This window comes from Heterocephalus glaber, unplaced genomic scaffold (genome assembly GCF_053883595.1).
Source record: "Heterocephalus glaber isolate CG9 unplaced genomic scaffold, H.glaber_assembly_v1.0 deba00000936, whole genome shotgun sequence".
NCBI lineage: Eukaryota > Metazoa > Chordata > Mammalia > Rodentia > Bathyergidae > Heterocephalus > Heterocephalus glaber.
In genome coordinates this window covers 4,049,856-4,072,683 of record NW_028258172.1, presented here as the reverse complement: position 1 = coordinate 4,072,683, position 22,828 = coordinate 4,049,856, and the positions used below count along the sequence as shown (strand labels likewise).

The following is a 22,828-nucleotide window of genomic DNA, read 5'->3' as shown; positions in this document are numbered from 1 at the left end:
TAGATTATACTGTAGCTGAGAAATTCCTATCATCTAATGATATCATAAGTGTCATAGGAGTTGTAGGATACATAATGCATTATGCACATGGTAATGTACCAAGGACTTAGTGGCTGCTTTTACTAAAGAAACTAACTCTTCTTGTGGGTTTTCAGGTGTCTAATAGTAACTAAAAGCAGGATAAAAGCTTAATACTTTGATTTTCATATTACATTTGTCTCCTTTTGCTACCTTCAAATTGGAGTCAGTATCTTGGTCACTTTCTTTGTCATTGTGACACAATATGAAACACCCACAACAAAATGAGAAAAGGCTTATTTTGGTTCATGTTTCAGTGCACAGATGGGTGGGTCCAAGGCATGACAGTATGACAGAGAAGCATGACAGTGGAAAGCTGGCCAAGTCTACACAGCAGATGGAAAGCAAAGGAAGTCAAGGGAGAAGCTGAGGAAGGAGATAAACTTTCCAGGCCATGCCTACAGTAACCTGCCTCATCTGACCAGACTTCACCCCCTAAGAGCAAGTCAGCTATAAGTTCCCATAATCAAATCACCTTCCAAAAGCTCCACTTTGAGAACTCAAGGCTCTTGGGGGGGGGGGATATCTAGATATAAACCATAACATTCAGGTTCCTGCTCAATTCTGCATGTAGACATGTTAATCATTTAAAGTGTGCATATCTAAAATAGGTAATCCTCCTCCTTCATGGCTGAGGTCATAATCGATTGTCAACTGCTAGATTTTACACCGTCCTGTTCCAGATGACCTAGAAATATTCATTCATTGCCCTAAACCTGGATAATGCTGTCGCTGCCCAAATTAACTCCAACTTGCTTTTTTGACTAGTTCTTTTTGTTTTTATCTTCTGGAGTCAATTTGGATTCCAGGAACAACAGGTCTAACCAATAAATACTTTGTGACAAGAGCCAAAGCTACCCCACAGCAATGATTTTTTTTATTGCCAAGAAGACAATGAGAAAATGATCAATCAGACCACAGGTTGACCAAGACTTCTTGACTATACATACTTCTTGCCAACCCCTACTCCACTTTTCCTCTTTTACTACATAAGCCTAGAGCTATTACCAACATGCAGAAGACAGAGATAAGGATGGTCATCCCACTGTTCCTTTCAAGTATGATCATATCAAATAAACTCTCTTTCTACTTCACCACACTGTTTTGCTTGGTCTTTTGGGTCATATAGCCGAACCTGATATTTTAGGACCCCACCTAGAGGTGGGTTTCTGGCCTGACACTCCTGTAACAGTCATACTACTGTAAACATACTAGGTTGCCAGTTACATAAAATTTAGCACATAAAATTATGCATAGTATATAATATTTGATAAAAAATAATAGAGAAATAATAAATTACTGTTACTAGCTTACGTATTTGCTATAATACTTATTTCAGATTTACTTTCTACTTATAAAAAATTTTATTATACAACAGTATGTAATATTGGGTCAACAGCAGGCTCATATATTTAATGTTCACTATGTCTCTTCATTGTATCAAGAGTAATGTGAAATCATTGATCTATACAGTCTCATTCTGGAGAAAATTTGTGAGAAGTGGTCTTTTATACAGAAGAAAGCCAGTAGAGATAAGTGATGCTTCAAAGATTAACATGTCTCCAGGATGGGCATTTTTGCAGCCCAGCTCAAAAAATCAGCTTTCCATATGTCTTAAATCTGATTTGCAATGCCATATAAATTCCATTTTAAGTACCTCAAATCAGTGCTATTCTACTTTGATATTTTTCCATGCAATTTGAAAGGCTAGAATAACTGAGTTAAAAACAACAAGAAAGAGGCAGAGGAGTCTTGCAGCTCACCTCCATTCCACTCTCTCTAAGCTGAGACCCGCCAGGAGAGACAAGCAGCTTGAAGCTCCACTGCAGTCCTGGGCCACGCCCATGCCACGGTGAGGTCCTCTTAGCCTAGCAGGAGCCTATAACGCCCAGTCATCCCCCCGCCCCACCCCGCGCACCTCCTACATACTGGCTTTTCTGCTAACTGGTCCCACACTACAGAGGCACAGGAGATTATAAAGACCCTTGTCCTGAGGGCCACAAGATAGAGAAGAAGTTACTAACAGAAAGAGGGCCTCTCAGGTTCCTCGATGGAAACTGAAGCTCAGCAGAAAATTTAAGAGAATCTCTACAATAAAGGCACATCAGACCACTGTACTTGGTCTGCTGCTGGCTTGCTGAGACTCATTGACGCATATATGCACAGGGTTCCCTACATTGCCTACTGTGACAGCAGAGACATACCCAGAAGGAGGCCCATAATTTCTATTGCTATTTGCAAAAAAAAAAAAAAAAAATTTTTTTTCTCTTATTTTTAATTCTTAATTTTTACTTTTTCTCTACTCTTCAAAGTTTTGCTTTTCTAAATGTTCAACTGGTCATTCGAGAGATGTAAATGAAAACAACGCTGAGATTCCACCTCACTCCAGAAAGAATGGCTGCTCTCATGAAATCAACCAATAACAAATGCTGGTGGGGCTGTGGGGAAAGAGGAACCCTGCTCCACTGCTGGTGGGAGTGTAGACTGGTGCAACCACTGTGGAAATCAGTATGGAGATACCTCAAAGAACTAGGACTGGAAGTCCCATTTGACCCCATTATTCCACTGCTGGGGATCTTCCCCAAAGAACTAAAAGAATCATACCACAGTGATATATGTGCATCCATGTTCATAACAGCACAGTTTGTGATAGCTAAAACTTGGAAATAGCCCAAATGTCCATCAACTGGAGACTGGATAAAGACAATGTGTTTTTTTTTAATAAAATGGAGTACTACTCCACCATAAAAAATGAGAAATTAGAGACATTTAAGTGGATGCACATTGAGGCAATACTCTTAAGTGAAATAAATAGGACACACATGTATAAATACTAAATAGTTTCTCTGGTGTGAGAAGCTGAAAGTGTAAACGAGGACTAAAATGTATAATAGGTAATGTCAAATAGGAAGAAAAGGGGCAAAGGGGAAGGAAGTAGGAGGGCTAGGGGAAAGGATAGAAGGGAATGGGATTAATATGAGAAAATGGAAAAATAGGAACAAAATCTTTGTAAATAGGGAGGACTGGAGGGGTTGAAGGGAGGGCTGGGCAAGGGTGAAAAATAAGAACCAAGAGAAATTATGTAAAGGTGCAAATTTCCAATGATGAATGTCATTATATTGTATACCTAAAATGTACCAGTGATTAGAATGAATAATTGATTATGCAAAAGAGGAAGAAAAGGTCCAAAGGGGTAGGGGTAGTGGGAGGGTCAGGGGAAAGGAAAGAAGGGAAAGGAAAAATGATGAGAAATGGAAAAAAATGGAAATAAAGTCTTTGTAAATAGGGAAGGGTGGAGGGGGTGAAGGGGGGGCTAGAAATGGGGAAAAAATAAGAACCAAGATGCATTATGTAAAGGTACAATTCCCAATGAGAAATGTAATTGTGTTGTATACCTAAAATCTCCAATAAAAGCATTTAACAAAAAAAAAAGTTTTGCTTTTCTTTCTTGTCTTTCTTTTAGCTTTTCTTTCTCTCTCTCTCACTCATTCTCTCACTGTCGCACATTGCTCCTCATCTCCCCATTTTTTCCTTTCTGCACTGAATTCAGATTTCTCCCTTATTGTTTTTTTCTTCTCTTTTTCCTTCTCTTGATTATCATTAGGTTTAAAGGAAAGTAAATTCGGTATCCAGCCTTCCTGTTGCTGTTAGATGATTCTATTCACATCTTTATTCTTTCATTCTGTCTTTTTCTCTTGCCTTTAACAACTTCTTAAAGTTTGTGTGATCTTTCTGTGTCTTCTGGCCTCACCACGAATCCTACCTGTTCTTTCTACCTGTGCCTCCATCCCCAACTCCTTTTAACTCCTCAACCCAAAGGGGAAAGATGCTATATGGAAGAGTTTATTCATTATAAACCTATGTTGGCTTGGTCCTCGGTTTTAATTTAACTCACATAGTTAAATGTGATAGATTAATAACTACCACAAATTGTCATTTTCTAAGCTGTGCTTGATGCGATGGTATTGCTGACTATGTCATTTGGGCTAACATGTTGTGATTGATCTAATTAGTTTTCCTTCCTGGTATAAGAAAAATAAAATAGCTTCAGAGTCATTAGAGTCTCAAAACCCAAACACAAGCTATATCTGGAACACACCTCTGAAAAGCAATCATTCCACAAGGGTTTTAAACAAAAGCAAAAAACATACCTACATTAAACAATTTTGAAATATCAACCCAGGAATAAAACCAAGGACAGTACCAAAAACAAAAATGAGAAGACACTTAAGCAAGGCACAAACTCAGGCTTCCACACCACAAAAAGGAAATTCTGGGGGAAATGAGGTGGAAAAGTCCAATAAGCAACCACTTGGACACCCTGAACTGATAGCACAGGAAGTAACAAAGCAGATGCATGAGGCTCTAGAAAGATTCAAAACAAAAATAATCTCCCAGATAAACACAGACATGGTGAGCAGAGTGAAAGACATGATTAGAAGCTCTAGAGCAGAAACAGATAAGAAAATAGATGAGATCAGAGACATGCTGGAAGCCATGAATGCCCAGCATAAGAAAGAAATGGAATCCATGAAACAGATTCAAACAGATATTCAGGAGATTAAAAGCTCCATTGAAAGCATGCAGAGCAGACTAAGAGAATCTGAAGACAGAATATCAGGTATAGAAGACAGGATTGTGGTGAAGGACCATGAAAACAGAGATTTCTTAAAGATAATAAGGGACCATGAGAAATCAATCCAACAGCTGCTAGATGATGCAAAGAAGAATAACATAAGACTCATAAGAGTCCATGAAAAAACAGGAGAAAATTTTGGTAATATTGACACCTTTATCTCCTTGCCTGTGATGAGCTGGGGCCTTCCCTTAGCTCAAGGTCATGGGCATTCCTTTTCACTTGGGTGATTCCATCTGCAATCCAACAACAGTGTGTCACATATCCTTTGTGCTAGAACTTCTGTGGCTTCATCTCTAACTTTTACCTAAAGAAAAGACTAATTTTAAAAGGCTCATCTCATTGGGTCAAACCTACCCAGACCCTCTCTGCTGCTGACTCAAGGCTTTATTATGTACATCTGTGATGCCTCTGCCCACCAGTACCTCCATGAATAGTTAATTGAATAACAGAGTACAGGAATCTTGAGGAAGGCTGCCTTTAGAATTTGGTTTGCTCTGGTGTTGATAGAGGGACTACTCAACCTTTTGACTAGTTTTCATATACAAAAAGAGGGCTGGAGCCTTGACTGGAGCCAGTCAGTAGAAACTGCTGAATTGTTCTGCATTATGGTAGGACCATATACGAAATCCCCACAATGAATATAATCATTATGGACTGTAAACATGTGTTAATAAAAATATATGTAAAGACAAAAAAAAAAAAAAAAAACAGGAGAAAGTACAACTGACATAAAAAAACTGTTCAGAGAAGTAATAGTAGAAAACTTCCCAGACAGAGGTAAAGAATTGGACATACAAATTAGTTAAGCATATGAACTCCAACCAGCCATGACCAAAAAAATCTACACCTAGACATATAATACTCAAGATCCCAGAAACCCAACAGAAGAACAAAATTCTACAGGCAGTTAGAGAAAAGAAACAAAACACCTACAAAGGAAAGCCCATCAGGATCACAGCAGATTTCTCAACACAAACCCTAAAATCAAGCAGAGCCTGGATTGAAGTATTTCAAGCCCTAAAAGACAATAACTTCCAACCTAGACTATTGTATCTGGCAAAATTATCTTTCAAAATCAATGGGGAAATTAGATACTTCCATGAAAATGAACACCTGAGAAATTTCATGAAAACCAAACCAGCACTCCAAACAATTTTAATCAATATCCTAGAAAAAGACAATGAAGGTCACAACTCCATGAGGCCCAGCAGAGAGAAGGCACAATGCAAGGTAAGACACTAAAGTGAAAGGAGGGGGAAATACGAAAAAAAAGAGCCAACAAGAGTAAAACATCATGACAAGGATGACTCAGTATCTGTCAACTATAACTATCAATGTTCATGGCCTCAATTCACCAATCAAAAGAAAAAGACTGACAGAATGGATTAAGAAGAAAAACCCACCAATATGCTGTATACAAGAAACACACCTAACTCAAAAGGAAATCCATAGACTGAAAGTAAAAGGATGGAAAACAGTTCTCCACACAACAGGAAACCAGAAAAAAGCAGGGGTAGCAATCTTATTTGCAAAAAAAGTAGATTTCAAGCCAAAACTAATTAAGAGAGACAAAGATGGTCACTACATCCTTGTGAAAGGAACAATCCAAGAGGAAGAGATGACAATCCTAAATATATATGCACCAAATACCAATGCCCCCAGCTACACAAAACAAATATTAATGGACATGAAAAAGCAAATAAGCACTAATACAACTGTAGTGGGGGACCTTAAGACCCCTCTATCACAAATAGACAGATAATCTGGAAAAAAATTAACAATGATATTCTAGAACTGAACCAAGCTATTGAACAAATGGACTTAATAGATGTTTACAGAGTGTTCCACCCTTCAAAATCAGAATACACATTCTTTTCAGCTGCACATGGGTCATTCTCCAAAATAGACCACATGCTAGCTCATAGGACATATCTAAGTAAATGTAAAAGAATCGAAGTTATCCCCTGTATATTATCAGACCATAGTGCAATACAATTGGAGATCAATAACATATGAAACCATAAAAGTTGCACAAACACATGGAAATTGAACAACACCCTCCTGAACAACCAATGGGTGAGAGAGGAAATTAAAGAAGAAATTAGACAGTATCTACAAATAAATGATAATGCCAGTACAACATACAGGAATCTGTGGGACACGATGTAAGCAGTTCTATGCAGGAAATTCATAGCAGTGAATGCCCATATTAGGACAACAGAGAGAATTCAGTTAAATAACCTAATGCAGAACCTCAAGCTCCTAGAAAAGGAAGAACATAACAAACCCTAAGATCATACAAGAAAGGAAATTATAAAGATCTGAGCAGAAATCAATGCAATGGAAACTAAGAGAACGATACAAAAAATGAATGAACCAAAGAGCAGGTTTTTTGAAAGAATAAATAAAATCAATAATCCTTTAGCCAACCTTATCAAAAAAAGGAAAGAAAGGGCTCAAATTCATGCAATAAAGAATGAAAAAGGGGAAGCCACAACAAATCCAGCAGAAATCCAGAGAATCATCAATACCTACTTTGAGAAGCTGTACTCTAATAAAATGGAAAACACAGAAGAAATTGACAGATTCCTAGATACATACAAATTGCCAAAGTTAAATGAAGAAGATATAGAAATTCTATACACCCCAATTACAATGAGTGAAATTGAAAATGTAACAAAAAATTTACCAACAAAGAAAAGCCCAGGTCCTCATGGCTTCACTGCTAAATTCTACAAGACATTCAAAGAAAAACTGTCACCATTATTCTTTAAACTCATCCAGGAAATTGAAAGGGAAGCAATACTTCCAAATTCATTCCTGGAAGCAAGTGTTACTTTGATTCCAAAATTAGGGAAAGACCAAACCCAAAAAGAGAACTACAGGCCAATCTCCCTAATGAACATAGATGCAAAATTCCTCAATAAGATACTGCCAAACAGAATACAGAAGGTCATCAAGAAGATCATAGGCTTTGACCAAGTTGGATTCATCACAGGCATGCAAGGATGGTTCTACATACATAAATCAATAAATATAATACACTATATTAACAGAGTCAAGGACAAAAAAACCACATGATCATCTCAATAGGTGCAGAAAAAGCATTCAACAAAATCCAGCATCCATTCATGACAAAAACCCTACAGAAAATTAGAATAGAAGATCTTTATCTCAACCTGATTAAGGCTATCTATGAAAAACCAGCAGCCAACATCATACTAAATGGTCAAAAACTGAAAACTTTCACGTGAAAATCAGAACAAGTCATGGATGCCTACTATCACCACTCCTGTTCTATACAGTTCTGGAAACAGCCACAGCAATTAGAAAAGAGGAAGAAATAAGAGGAATAAAGACAGGAAGGGCAGAAGTTAAACTGTCATTATTTGCTGATGATATGATACTTTACATAAAGGACCCAAAATACTCTGCTGAAAGACTTCTAGACTTAACTGACAGATTCAATAGAGCAGCTGGATACAAGGTCAAAACTCAAAAAACAGTAGCCTTCTTATACGCAAATAACAGACTCACTGAGAGAGAAATTAGGGAAACAAATACTTTTACAATAGCATCCAAAAAAATGAAATATCTATGAATCAATCTAACAAAGGAAGCAAAAGACCTCTACACTGAAAACTACAGCACTCTGAAGAAGGAGATTGAAGAGGATACAAGAAAATGGAAGACATCCCTTGTTCCCGGGTAGGAAGAACTAATATAGTGAAAATGGCCATACTTCCAAAACTACTATATAGGTTCAAAGCAATGCCAATTGAAATTCCAACAACATACTTCACAGAACTAGAGAAAACAATACAAAAATTCATTTGGAAGCAGAAGAAACCTACGATAGCAAAAGCAATTCTGGGCAACAGAGACATGGCTGGGGGTATCACAATCCCCAACTTGAAACTATACTACAAATCTACTGTGGTAAAAACAGCACAGTACTGGCAATGAAACAGACCTGAAGATCAGTGGAATAGATTAGAAGATGCAGAAACAACTCCAGACTTACTCAGCCGCCTCATCTTTGAGAAAGGAGCCAACCACCTTCATTGGAGGAAAGATAGCCTATTTAATAAATGGTGTTGGAAAAACTGGATTTCAACCTGTCAAAGATTAAAACTAGACCCATACCTATCACTACACACTAAACTAAGATTGAAGTGGATTAAAGATCTAAATATTAGGTTGGAAACACTAAACTTGCTGGAAGATAAGTTAGGTAGAACTCTTGATGCCATTGGCATAGGAAAGAATTTATGAACAAATCTTCAGTAGCAGTAGCACGGGAGCTAGCAGAAAGAATCAACAACTGGGATCTCATCTTATTAAAAATCTTCTGCACTGCAAGAGAAACTACCAACAGAGCTAAGAGACAACCTACAATATGGGAAGAAATATTTAGCACCTGTAGCTCAGACAAAGGACTAATATCAAGAATATGTAAAGAACTGAAATAAATCAGACCCCCCAAATTCAAAGACCGAATTCAAAAATGGGCATCTGAAATGAACAGACATTTCTCAGACAAAGAATTAAAAGCAGCGAATAAGCATATGAAAAAATGTTCAACATCACTGGTCATTCAAGAGATAAAGATGAAAACAGCACTGAGATTTCAACTCACCCTAGAAAGAATGGCTGCTACCAAGAAATCAACCAACAACTAACGCTGGCGGGGTTGTGGCAAGAAAGGATCTCTTCTCCATTGTTGGTGGGAGTGCAGACTGGTGCACCCACTGTGGAAATCAGTATGGCAATACCTCAAAGAACTAAGAGTAGAGGTCCCATTTGACCCAGCTAATCCTCTGCTGGGTATCTTCCCCAAAGAATTAAAAGAATCATACCACCGTGATATATGCCTACCCATGTTTACAGTGGCACAGTTTGTAATAGCTAAAGCTTGGTAACATTCCAAGTGCCCATCAACTGGAAACTGGATAAAGAAGATGTGGTTTTTTAATAAAATGGAGTACTACTCAGCCATAAAGAATGAGAAACTAGAGACATTTATAGCTAAATGGATGCATACTGAAGCCATACTCTTAAGTGAAATAAATAGGACACACGTGTAAATACCATATAGTTTCTCTACTGTGAGAAATTGAAAGTGTAAATAAGGAATAAAATGATTAAAATGAATAATTGATAATTTGAAATAAGAAAAGGTCCAAGGGTTTCGGGATGGTGGGAGGGGAAGGGGAAAGGGAAGAAGGGAAAGGAAAAATTATGAGAAAAAAAATTGAATCAAACTCTGTGTAAACAGGGAAGGGTGGAGGGGGTGAAGGGTGCACAGGTAATGGGAGAAAAAATAAGAAATAAGATACATCATGTTCTGTTACAAACACCCAATGATAAATGTAAATGTATTTTATACCTAAAATGTACCAATAAATATATATATATATATATATATATATTATTTAAAAAAAACAAGAAAGAGCATAGTAGGTCTGTAATAATTTCCTATGGCTGCTTAAATGAGTTACCACACAAGGTTGGTAGTTTAAAATGACAAACATTTATACTCTTATTGTTTTAGAAGCCATAAGTTAAAAAAACTTCACGTAGTCAAAATCAACACCTCAATTTCCAGGAAAATGGCAGAGTTGTGAGCAGTACAGAGAAAGCTTCTCTGGGATTTGGAGTCCAGATGTTGGAATATTGCAACGTGAGGAAGAGAAGAGGAACAAAATTGGGTCTTTGGGGCCCAGCAAGTATCTAAGCAAAAATATGAGCCCATGGGGAAGCAAAGAGAGGCATTTCAAAATGAATAAAAGGGAGGTTGCAAACATTGCTTTCTACTTGAGCCCCAGCTCACAGCACAGGATGGGCAGCTTGAACCTGCCCAGACAGTGACTACAGGTGACCCAGCGGCCTGCACAGGAAACTACACCAGTGAAATGGAGCAGTAGAAATTGCAGACTGCAGTAGCTGATGAGTGATCCAATTCCAGTCCAGTTCAGCTTTCTCCAGGAGTGGGTGATTGGCTGTTCACCATTTTGAAAAGGGGGCAAAGTGAACTCAGAGGAGCTGCAGGTTGGCTTCATCTAGCAGCTCCCAGAGTCAGGGAGAGGCTCAACAGTGAGAGACACCCTAGTGCAGAGAGCCAGGTTCAAGCTGGCAAGAAGCACCCAGTGTGTCATGGGCTGAACAACTTGGGTCTCAACCTCACAGCCAGAATAAAGAACCAGCCTAAACTTCAGTGGAGCTAAAGACACTGGCTTACTAGGATTATCCACCACTCTGCCATAATTGTGCTTCTGGCTTGCACAATCAAGCAACACAGATCTGGGCTCTCTCTGCCCGCTTATTCTACCAGTGATAGCAGAGACACGCCCTGCAGTGTACTTATTAAAATTTCCTCTCCTTTTTTGGCCCTCTTCTTCCCTTTTTCTTCTTTGTTCTTCTTCTTTTTTTTTTTTTTTTGGCACTGGGGATCAAACTCGGGTCCTTGCTCTTGTGAGGCAGGCAGCAGAACCACTGAGCTAAATCCCCGGCCATTTGTTCTTCTTTTTATATGAGCATGAACATTGTTTCTAGTTGTTTTGTTAAGGCTGTTTTGTTCTGCTCCTGATTCAGTTTCTTCCTTTCTTCTTTCCCTCTTGTCATCTTTACCAGTGTCCCAAAGCTTTCATAGTCTTCCTTTGTTCTTCAGCATTGTTTCCAATCTCTTTCTCTTCCTCTATTTCTCTAATTACCCCAAAAACCTTTAAAATTCTCCTATGAAGGTAAAAGCATCATATTGAGGGGATACTTACTGCATAGAATTTTTTGGTTTGTTTTAGATTTTGTTATATACCTACAAATCTTGTTCATGTGGTTAAAGGTCACAAATTAATAGTCACCACAGTTTATCATTTTATACACTGTGCTTCATGCTATTATTATTATTGTTTGTACTACTTTAGCCAAGGTGACATAGTTGTTCAAATCAGTTATTCTTCCTTGTATACCAAAACTGAGATTGACTGAGGTTACACATCAGTGTCAAAGAACCAGGGTCTAGGCCAAATAGGCAGGAACTTCTCATCCTCAGTAAATTGAAGAAGTAGGATCTTACAATACACTCAAAGCCCAAAAAACAGCTATATCTGTAAGATATCTGAGAAGTCATTTCCTAAGGATGTTCCATGCTAGAAAAAAGCTACCTACCATAAGCAATTTACAAGCATCAACACAGAAATTAAACTAAAAAATATTATATATACAAAAGGATAGGACATGGAAGTAAGATACAACCCCAACTGTGAGCTCACCAAAGGCAGACCCAGGGAGCAATGAGGCAGGACAATGTGAAATGCACCACTCTTGACTCTCTGAAGTGGTAACAGCAGCAATAACAAAGCAGATGAATGAGGCTCTTGAAAACATCATATCAGATATAATTTTTTGGATAACTACAGAAAAGAAAACAACAAAATAAAACTTGTTTTCTTTGGTCTAAATACTTGAAAAAGAGAAGCCCAATATGTCTTTTTGTGAGCCTCAGTCCTTGCTTTAGCATGAAAACACCTCAAAGTCATCTACTTTGCACAGAGGCAGACTTCGGGCCCAAAGCCTTGGCAAATCCAACTTCTACTCCACAATCAAGACACCAGCAGGTGTATTGATCTGCTCCCAGAAAGAATTTCAAAATCCTGCTACTCTATCTTAAATCCTGATCCACAGCTACTACATTGGCAGCCCACAAGGGCAGCAGTAAAGCCTGAGCAGACCAACCCAACTCAGCTTCAATATTTATGGTGTTTATAGGATGGCTGGCCAATCTACAGTGACAATTGCAAAGTGCTGGATCCACCCACTCTCCAACCTATACCTAGGACACCACCATCTCCTGGTACTACATCTTGCAGTGTAGGAAGACTCACTACCACTGGCTTCTTCTGCTCCAATTCCTGTAGGATAAGGTGGCCTAATGATACCAGATAGCCCAAGAAAGTGATGTATGCCCAACAGTTGGTATCAATAGGAAATGAGCAAGATCTGCAGCAGTGTCAGAAGAACAAAACAGATCAGACTAATACTGAAATGGCTCTGAAAACTGAATTATCATTGAATCTGAAACCCAAAAACAATAGGCCAGGACCTGTATTCTAAACCTAAAACAGATGACTACCTGATTTAAATAGGATCAAGAGATTTCTAAAATAGTAACAAAATGTCTAAGATACAATGGAAAACTCATTCCTCATACCAAGAACTAGGAAAATTACAAATTGAAAAATAAAAAACAATTAACTGAACACCAAATCAAGATAACTTCAAGGGTTTTAAAGTCACTGTCATAAACATACTTCAACAAGTAACTAAAATTCTACTAAAGCAAATGCAAAAAATAGAAAATGTCAGCAAATAAATGAGTTATTTTTTTAAAAAAAAGAAAAGCAAATTATAAAACTGAATAAACAGCTATTTTGTTAAATTGCTATATGGATTTAGTACTAGAGTAGATATGAGAAAGAACAGAATCAGTGAAGTTGATGACAGATCAGTAGAATTTACTCAATTTTAATAAAATAGTAAAGAGAGCATAAAAATAAAAAAAGAACATACCTTAAGGAATCTATGGAGCCATAACAAAGTGTCTAGCATTTTTACGTATCATTGGAATTCTGGGAGATAAGAAAAATGTGTTCAAAGAGCAAAAAGAAACAGAGGGAACAAACAGAAAACAAATAATAAAACGGGAACTGGTGATGTTAGAGTTGAAAGCCTGATATCTTCCTTTCTCCAAATGGAGACATGACTTCAACAATGAATACACAGACTAATTTCCTTCTAAAGAAATCTGGAAACCAATTAAAAGGCTCCTGCACCCCGGGCAAGCATGAAACCAGCCACATTGAAGCCAGGAGGAAATTTGTGTTACTTACTTGCCATGGTCTCTGCCAAACTCAGCACAATGCAATCAGGAGAACACTCTCAATTCTTGGCTTCACCCTGGGGAAGAGAAAAGAAAACTGAAATATATGTCCAACATGCAAACTTTCTGTGGAAGGAGAGAGTTGAGGAACTGAGATATGTCTTGCTTGAATCTGAGTACTAGTGGAAAGGAATGCCAGATTGGGGACTACTGAGAATAAAGGCAAAGGTTTGGACGAGAACAGACTCAAGAAGCACATCCTTCCAGCACAGAATGGAACAAGAAGGTGAAGACGCTCAATCATTAGATTCTCCTCAGAGAGGGAAAGAGTTTGAGCGTGAACTCAATACACTATCTTTTCCTGGAGCTGCTGAAGAGATTGGTTTTTCTCATGTGTTCCAGAAGGGTGACAAGACCCACAATACTCTGAATGCCTGGGGGCTTCTGGGGAAAAAAAGGTCTGGGTGATTTGCTGCTGATCCTCAGGAAATGTAGCAGAGAGTTTAATATAGCTCAGTGACTTTCCTTGGGGTGAGTGGATAAAGTGTGCCCTGATTGTCCAATAGTCCTACTTTAAGGAGGTTTCCCACAGGATTTATTTTTATTTCAACAGATTCAAAGACCCAACACACTTTAGAAGCTCAAAAGAACACTAAGAACTAAAAGGAAATGGGAAGCTCCCAGCAGTTCCAAAGAACATGAAGTGCCACAAATAGACACCAGGAGACAAGACAGCATGAATTGGAAAAAATGAAACTAGCAAATCTTTCTAACCTGGAATTTACACACACAAGTCTGGAGGAGTATCCATAGGAAAGGTCTGAAAGGCTCTCGGAATCTCTAATCAGGTTGATTAGTGAAAGTCTTTCCCTGATGAAGCCAATCAGAAGATATGGAGAAATGATCATTTTCTTAAACATAAAGGTTCAAAACACAGGAAGAAATAAGAAGTCATGGCCCAAACAAAGGAATAGAATAAATCTCCAAAAACTGACACAAAAGAAAAGCAAGTATACAAATTATTTGACAAAGAATTAAAAATAACCATCATAAAGATGCACACCAAGTTCAGAAAATGGTGCATGAACAAAAAAGAATATCAACAGAGAAACAAAAATATTTTTGAAAAACTTACAATAAACACTTAAACTGAAAAAAATTACTAGAAGGCTTCAACAACTTTCTTGATGAAACTGAAAAAGGCACTAGAAAACTTGGAAGCAGGTCATTTGAAATGACAGGTCAGAGTGGCAGTAAGTATGAAAAATAGGAAGAAAATCCAAGGAACTTATGGGAGGACATCAAGTGGATCAATATATACATTATTGCAGTAAAAGAAGAGAGAACGAAGAAAGATTATTTGAAGAAACAATGGGCCAAACATCCCAAATATGGGAAAGGAAATGGACCTTCAGATCTATGAAGCCCAACAGAATCTAACTAGGATGAATCCACAAAATTTAACATCGACATACATTATAAACAAATTATCAAATGTAAAATACAAAAACTATCAAACGAAGGAAGAGAAAAGTGCCTCATCTCATACAAGAGAGCCCCAAAACCCTCTCTGCAGAAGGTGGGCTCTAAGCACTGAAGTGCATGAACTAGTTCTCAAAATAACGGAATAATAAAGGAGTCAGTGGCTTTGCTGCCTGGATACCAGTAGCTATGTTTTACAATGCATTGTCTAGTTGTGAAACAGCAGGGCTTTCATCTTCATAGGCTTTGCCTTGACTGCCAGTAGTTAAATACACAAATGAAAACTGTGAACATTGCCAGGTTGGTTAACTGGACCAGCCTTTAAAATTCTGACTAATCCCTTTTGCGAGTCTATGCCCTGATTTTTTATCATCATGTCTAAAGGACTACAGTATTTCTTTTCTTCTGAAATCTTTTTTGAACTCCAATTTGAACACAAATTACTTTAAAGAATGAAGCTTGCATTGGGATTTTGGATTTTTAATTTTAGCCCTGTAATCAAGTCAACATGAACAAGAGTAAGTGAATTTGGGGAGTAGAACAATGCATACCGTGGGCAACAGGGACACAAAATTGGGGGTGAGGAGGCCAGCAGGCCACCACCTGTGAAATATTGTACAGAAAGAAAAAATATTTCAGATTTCTCTCACTCCTGTCTTCTTCTTGCAGAATTATATTCAGAATTAAAGACAAACTTAACAAATGTGTGTTCCCAAGAACATCTGCCACCTGGGATGTGGTCTGGACCCTGCTCCCCCATCCCCTGATGGCCCAGCTGTCACTGGACATCAGCTCAGGTGCTCAGAGCCCTGTTCTGTGCTAGACTGGCTACCCTGGCTGTGGAAAGTAAAAAATGTAATATATTCCATGTTTTTAAATGGTCATTCTGTGGTTTAATATGTATACTTCAGCAGTTGACCTTTAATCAGAAAAGTAAAAAACATAATGTTCTGGAAAAAAAAAAGAGAGAGCCCCATAAGACTGTTATCATAAACCTCTCAGACCAGAAGCAAATGAAATGCTAAACTTAAAGTGCTGAAAGAAAAACATTGACAAAATCTTATCCTCAAAAAGGAAGAAATAAAGACTTTCTCATATAAACAAAAGCAGAGTGTGTTCATCACCTAGACCTGCCTTACAAAAAATGTTAAGGTAGTCTTTAAATTGAAAAATAAGACAACTGAGAGCAATTTGAAAGCATATGAAAGTATAAAGCTCAGTGGTAAAGAAAACATGTGGACAAAACAGAATACTGGAATATTAAAAAGGTGTACATATTTTATTCTGCACAGAAAGTAATAGATAAAAGTATAAAGAATAACTATAATGTGTATTATTGGAAATATAAAATGTGCAATTTGTGATATCAGTAGCAAAGTGGGAGCCAAATTATACGTGTAGCATTTTTGTATGCATTTAAAATAAGTTGATGTGATCTCAAATAGACTGTTATAATTAGAGGGCTTTATGTAAGTCCTATGATAACCACAAAAAAATCTAAAGAAGATACACAAAAGAAAGAGAGAAAGGAATCAAAACATACCTCTACAGAAAGAAGTCAATGAAATACAAAGGAAGAAAGCAAGAGAAGAAAAGAAGCAAATGGGCTACAAAATAGAAAACAGTAAAAGAGCAATAGTAAGTCCTACTCTATAAATAATTATGTGAACATAAATGGATTAAATTCTGCAATCAAAAGCCAGAGGTTGATTGAATGGATAAAGAAACAAAAAAAATCTAACAATACAATGTCTACAAGATTCACTAAATGGTAACCAAAAGTGGGCAATAGTCATACTTAGATAAAATATATGTTAAATCGAAAATTGTCAGGAGACAAAAATAGTATATATAATGACAAAAGGATCAGTTCAAAAGGCAAAAATAAGAATTATAAATATATACGCACCTAACAGTAGAGCACTGTACACATATATAGGAAACAACAATGGACATTATTGAAGAAAGAAATGCACAGTAACATAAAAATCATAGAAAATTTCAAAATTCCTCTTCAAAAAGGTATATATCAAACAGACAGAAGATCAACAAGCAAACAGAGGACAACACTATAGACTAATTGGACTTAAAAGATATATATATATATATATATATATATATATATATATATATAGAGAGAGAGAGAGAGAGAGAGAGAGAGAGAGAGAGAACACTCTACTCAGCAGCAGAATACATATTCTCCTCAAATATACAGAAACAGAGCACTGGAAAAATATAGATGAACTAGACCTAACATATGTGTACAAAACCCTCCACCCAACAGCAGCATATACACTCCTCTCAAATATACCTGGAACAGTATCTAGGATTAACTACATTGAGTCATAACAAAAGTCTTAACAAACTTAAGAAGAAAACTCAAGAAGATTGAAATCATACCAAGTAACTTTTCCAATCACAATGAAATGAAATTAGAAATCAATAGCTGGAGGGAGGGAGGAGAGTGGGGAGGGAAATGGGGTGGAAAAAAAAGAATTGAAGAGAAAAGTGCTTATGCAAAAGAGCTTTTGAAAATGAGAAGGGAACCAAGAGTTGAAGGGAATGGGAAGGGAGAGGAGGGGGAGAGGATTTGAAAAAAAGAATTAAGATGTATTGTGTACAAGTATCAATTCCCCATAATAAATACAATCAGATGTACTGAGAACATGTACTAATAAATAATAATAGCTGAACGAAAATTGAAAAATTTAAGTTATGTGGATTAAGACTCTTTTGAAGAATGAGTAGGTCAAAGAAGAAATTGAAGAGGAAATTTAAAAATATCTTGAGGAATCAAGAACAAAATACACCATGCCAAAACTTAAGGTATTCACCAAAAGCAACACTGAGGATAGTTTATAGACATAACCATCTATATTTAAAAAGAAAGATCTCAATTAACAATCTAAATTTACACCACTAGGAACTCTAAAATATAGTTAAGACCAAAGTTAACAGAAAGAGGGAAATAAAGATCAGGGCAAAAATAAATGAAATAGAGACTAGAAAAACAGCAGAAAAGATCAACAAAGTTGTTTTCTAAAAAATAAAATTGACAAAGTCTTTAGCTAGACTAAGAATAAAAGAGAATATTCAAAACATCAGAAAAAGAGACATTATAACCAATGCTACAGAAATGATAAAATTATAAGAAACTATTATTTTATTTTATTTAAAAAAATTTTTTGGTACCGAGGATCTGCACTTGTGAGGCAGGCATTGGCACCACTGAGCTAAATCCCTGGCCCTATAAGAAACTATTATGAATAATTATATACCAACAAATTGGACAACCTGGAAGAAATGGATAAATTCCTAGAAACCTTGGATGCAATGAAGAAAGAGTAAGTCTGAACCTAGTTATGATTAATAGGGAGATTGAATTAGTAGTTAAAAGCCTCCCAACAAAGAAAAGCACATGACCAGATGGCTTCATTGATGAATCCACAAAAATTCAAAGAATTAGTGCAACCCATTCTGAACCTCTTTCAGAAGGGAAGGGCACATGTCCAAACTCACTTTATGAGATGAACATTTCTCTAGTAACAGTCAAATATATCACAAGAAAAGAAAGCAACAGGCCAATATCCCTGATAAAAACAGATGTAAAAATCCTTAACAAAATACAAGTGGACAAAACTCACCAGCATATTAAAAGGGTTAGACAACACGACCAAGAGTGATTTATCCCTGGGATATTGGAACATATGAAAATCAGTAAATATGATTAAGTGCACTATGAAAATTAAGAGTAAAAATCAAATGATCATCTTAATACATACAGAAAAAAATCATTTCACAAAATTCAACACCCTTTCATGATAAAATACCTGAACAAACTAGAAATAGAAGGAAATTACCTCAACAAAATGAAAGCCATATGTGAAAAGTCCAGAGCTAAAATCATACTCCATGGTGAAAAACTGAAATCTTTTCATTTAAAATCAGGGAAAAAAACAAGAGTGTTCACTGATAGTATTAGAAATTCTATCTAGAGCAATTAAATAAGAAAAACAAATAAAGGTCATATAAATTATAAAAAGAAATAGTAAAATTATTTCTGTTCACAGATAAAGTGATTTCATATACAGAAAAAACTACAAGAATCATGTTTGAACTCATAAACAAATTCAGTAAAGTTTCAGAATTCGAAATCAACATATATAAATGTTGTGTTTCCACACACTGTCAATGAACAATTTGAAATGATAACTATGAACATAAGTGCATTTTCAGCAGCATCGAAAGAATAAAATAGGAATAAACTTAAAGTGGGAAAAGACACTGAAAACTGAAAAACACTGATGAAAGAAATTAAACAACAAATAAATTGAAAGATTCTGTATTGATGAACTGTAAGGTATAATCATGCTAATATATCCATATACTCAAAGCAACCTACAGATTCAATGCAATCTCCCTCAAAATTCCAATCCCATGTTTTACAAAAATAGAAATAAAAATCCTAAGATTATATAGAGCCACAATGAACACTCAACATCCAAAACAATATCAAGAAAGAACATTAAAGCTGGAGACCTCAAACGCCCTGATTTGGAAACATGCTACAAACCATGGCAATCAAAAGAGCAAGGAACTAGGGTAAGAAGATGATATAGATATAAATATAAATTATATGTATATGCCAATTTGGAAAAAATAACAATGAGCCCAGAATTAAACATATACAAACAAATGCAATCAAATATCAATCTTTGATTAGGACACCATAATAAAGAAAGGATGGTCTCTTCAAGAGATAATGCTGGTGATGTATATCCATGCAAAAGAATGGAATTGGGTCTTATTCTACACTAAATGCAAAAAGTAATGCAAAATAGATCAAAGACACAAACTTAAGACCTGAAAGTGTAAAACTCCTAGAGACAAAATATAAGGGAAAGTATAAGAGGAAAGCTTTATGACATTGGTCTTGTCAATGATTTTTCTTTGTATATGACAACAAAAGTACAGACAACAAAAGCAAAATTAAACAACTGGAACTAAAATCAACTATAAAGCTGTGGGGGGCCTTGCCCCCCCGCTAGAACTCTTGAGTGCCTTTTACGGACATATCCGGGCCTGCTGCAAATCTACCCGGCAACAAGGAAGTAGCCCCAGTACCCTCCTCTTGCTCCTCCCCTCTAGCCCTACGGTATATATGTTGTAGCAGCTTCTGCAATAAACGAGACTTGATCAGAAACCTGTCTTGTCTCCATCTCTCGTGTCCCCTGTCCTTTGTCATTCTCGCTCCCCCTCTAGGGTCTCCGTTGACTTACCCGCGGGCCGGGACAAGTGGCGCCCAACGTGGGGCCAGAGAACGGGGGGATCCAGTGAAGAACGCTGCTCGGGGGCCCAATAAAATAAAATAGAAAAAAGAGGATTGCGTCTGACGTGAACCTGCCGTCTTTCCTGCACCTCGGTGAGTTGAGCAGCGATTATGGGACAGGGCATTAGCCAGCATGAGTTATTTGTACAAGGTCTTAAAGAAACTTTACAGGCACGAGGGGTAAAGGTTACAGTCAAACAGTTGTTAAAATTTTTTGATTATATTAGAGATCTCTGCCCTTGGTTTCCTGCCGAGGGTACTATTGATGAGAGGAGATGGAAAAGAGTAGGGGAGGCCCTTAAGGATTACTATGCTACTTGTGGACCAGGAAAGGTCCCGATCACTGCATTTTCTTATTGGAATCTTATTAATGACATTATCTCTCAAAAAACCAAAGATCCGGTGGTGGCTCAAGCCATCCAGGTCGGGGAGATAGCTCTCCGATCGGAGGAAGGGTCAATCACTCTCCCTCGGAGTGAGGAGTTTGTAAATACCCTGCAGGATGCCAAGATGGCGCCGAGGCCCGAGCCCCTGCGGGATGGGACTCCCTCAAAGGATGAAGGAGAAGACTTGATGTCTTTTGATAGCAACGATGACTTAGACAAGAAAAAACAAAATGTTATTGATGAGGGCTTACAGGCGGGCTCTGCCTCTTCCAAGCCTTTTAAAGAAAAGCTTCGGCGCTCCTCAGCTTCAGCCTCCGCTCTTTCAGCCCCTGCCTTTGACCCTGCCCCACCTGTTAAGGATACCTCCTTGTATCCTTCCCTCCGACATTTCAGAAACCCCCCCTTTTCACAGAACGGTCCGGGGGAGGCTGACTGGGCCAACCTCGAGGAGGAGGCAACCAGATATCGCAATCCTGATTGGCCACCCGTAGTTCAGTGTCCGCCTCCTTATCTTCCAGAACCCAACACTCCCATTGCTCGCGCTTTAGCATGCCCTGTTGTTGATCCCCAAAAGGAACTCCGGGACAAAATAGAATTTCTAAAAGAACAAATAAGGTTAGAAAAGGAACATCAAGAACTTATTACCCAGCTTGAAGGCTTAAGAACAGGCAAAGCCCATGAAAATGTCCATAGAGAAGACACCCTTAAGCCACGACCCCCCATTAGAGGGGCGACCCCCAGGGTGCCATCTGGATCAAGGGTACCCCTAGAACTTGAAACTGTGGAAGTCTTTCCTGTAACTGAGACTGCTGACGCACAGGGACAGGCGTGGAGACACCATAGTGGTTTTGATTTCAAGGTTATTAAAGAACTTAAAACGGCCGCAGCTCAATACGGGGCCACTGCACCTTACACCATGGCTATTTTAGAATCAGTGGCAGAAAATTGGCTCACCCCAATTGATTGGCAGACTCTGGCCCGCACCACCCTTACAGGAGGTGATTATTTATTATGGAAATCTGAATATGTTGAAAATTGCCGAGATACTGCTAGACGCAATGCTCAGGCGGGTAATGGTTGGATACTTGATATGCTTCTAGGGGATGGGGCCTATGCTACCAGCGATCAGCAGATGCAATTTGATGCGGGGTTATATGCCCAGATTCAGACCGCAGCCACTAGAGCCTGGAGAAAGCTCCCTTCTAAAGGGGATGTGAGTGCTTCTCTCACCAATATCCGACAGGGGCCTGATGAGCCCTTCGCGGATTTTGTTCACCGCCTGCTCACAGCAGCGGGTCGGATTTTTGGGAGCACAGAAACCGGGATGGATTTTGTTAAACAGCTTGCTTTTGAAAATGCAAATGCTGCTTGCCAGGCCGCCATCCGCCCTTATAAAAAGAAAACTGATCTCTCAGGTTACATTCGCCTTTGCTCAGAAATTGGGACTGCCTACCAACAGGGACTTGCTATGGCTGCTGCCATGCAGGGTTACACGGTCAAACAGTTTTTGTCGCGCCGCCCAGGCAACAAGTGTTTCCGGTGCGGGACAACGGGTCATTTTGCCAAGGAATGTCAGGCCCCTAGGGCGTTGGCCCCTGGGGCCTCACTTCCGGGGCCTTGCCCTCGATGCAATAGAGGAAGACATTGGGCGAGAGAATGTAGGTCCAAGACGGACGCTCAGGGCCGGCCCCTCCCGCTTGTCCATAACCCGGATCAGGGAAACGGGAGAGGGGGCCAGCCCCAGGCCCCCGCACCCAAACAAATTTACGGGGCACTCAATTTTGCTCCAGCAAGCAACAATCCATTTCAGACCTCTTCAGAGCAACAATGGGAAGTGCCGGACTGGACCTCAGTTCCACCGCCCACACAGTATTGACTCCAGAAATGAGGGTACAGGCCCTTTCGACAGGGGTCTTTGGGCCCCTGCCTAAGGAGACCTTTGGGCTTGTAATAGGCAGAAGCAGCAGCACTATGGATGGGCTGCTGATCTACCCGGGGGTGATTGATAGTGATTATTCCGGAGAGATTAAAGTTAT

At 38.3% G+C, this 22,828-nt stretch overlaps 1 long non-coding RNA gene across 3 annotated transcripts in view; it reads right to left on the bottom strand.

Annotated features, from left to right (window-relative positions):
* Positions 1-22,828, bottom strand: part of LOC110347170 (uncharacterized) — a 183,096-nt gene that overhangs the window by 136,902 nt on the left and 23,366 nt on the right. For all 3 annotated transcript variants that reach the window (XR_015450118.1, XR_015450119.1, XR_015450117.1), the window contains one exon: positions 13,606-13,672. This is a non-coding gene — a long non-coding RNA (uncharacterized LOC110347170). The remainder of the gene's footprint in view (positions 1-13,605; positions 13,673-22,828) is intronic.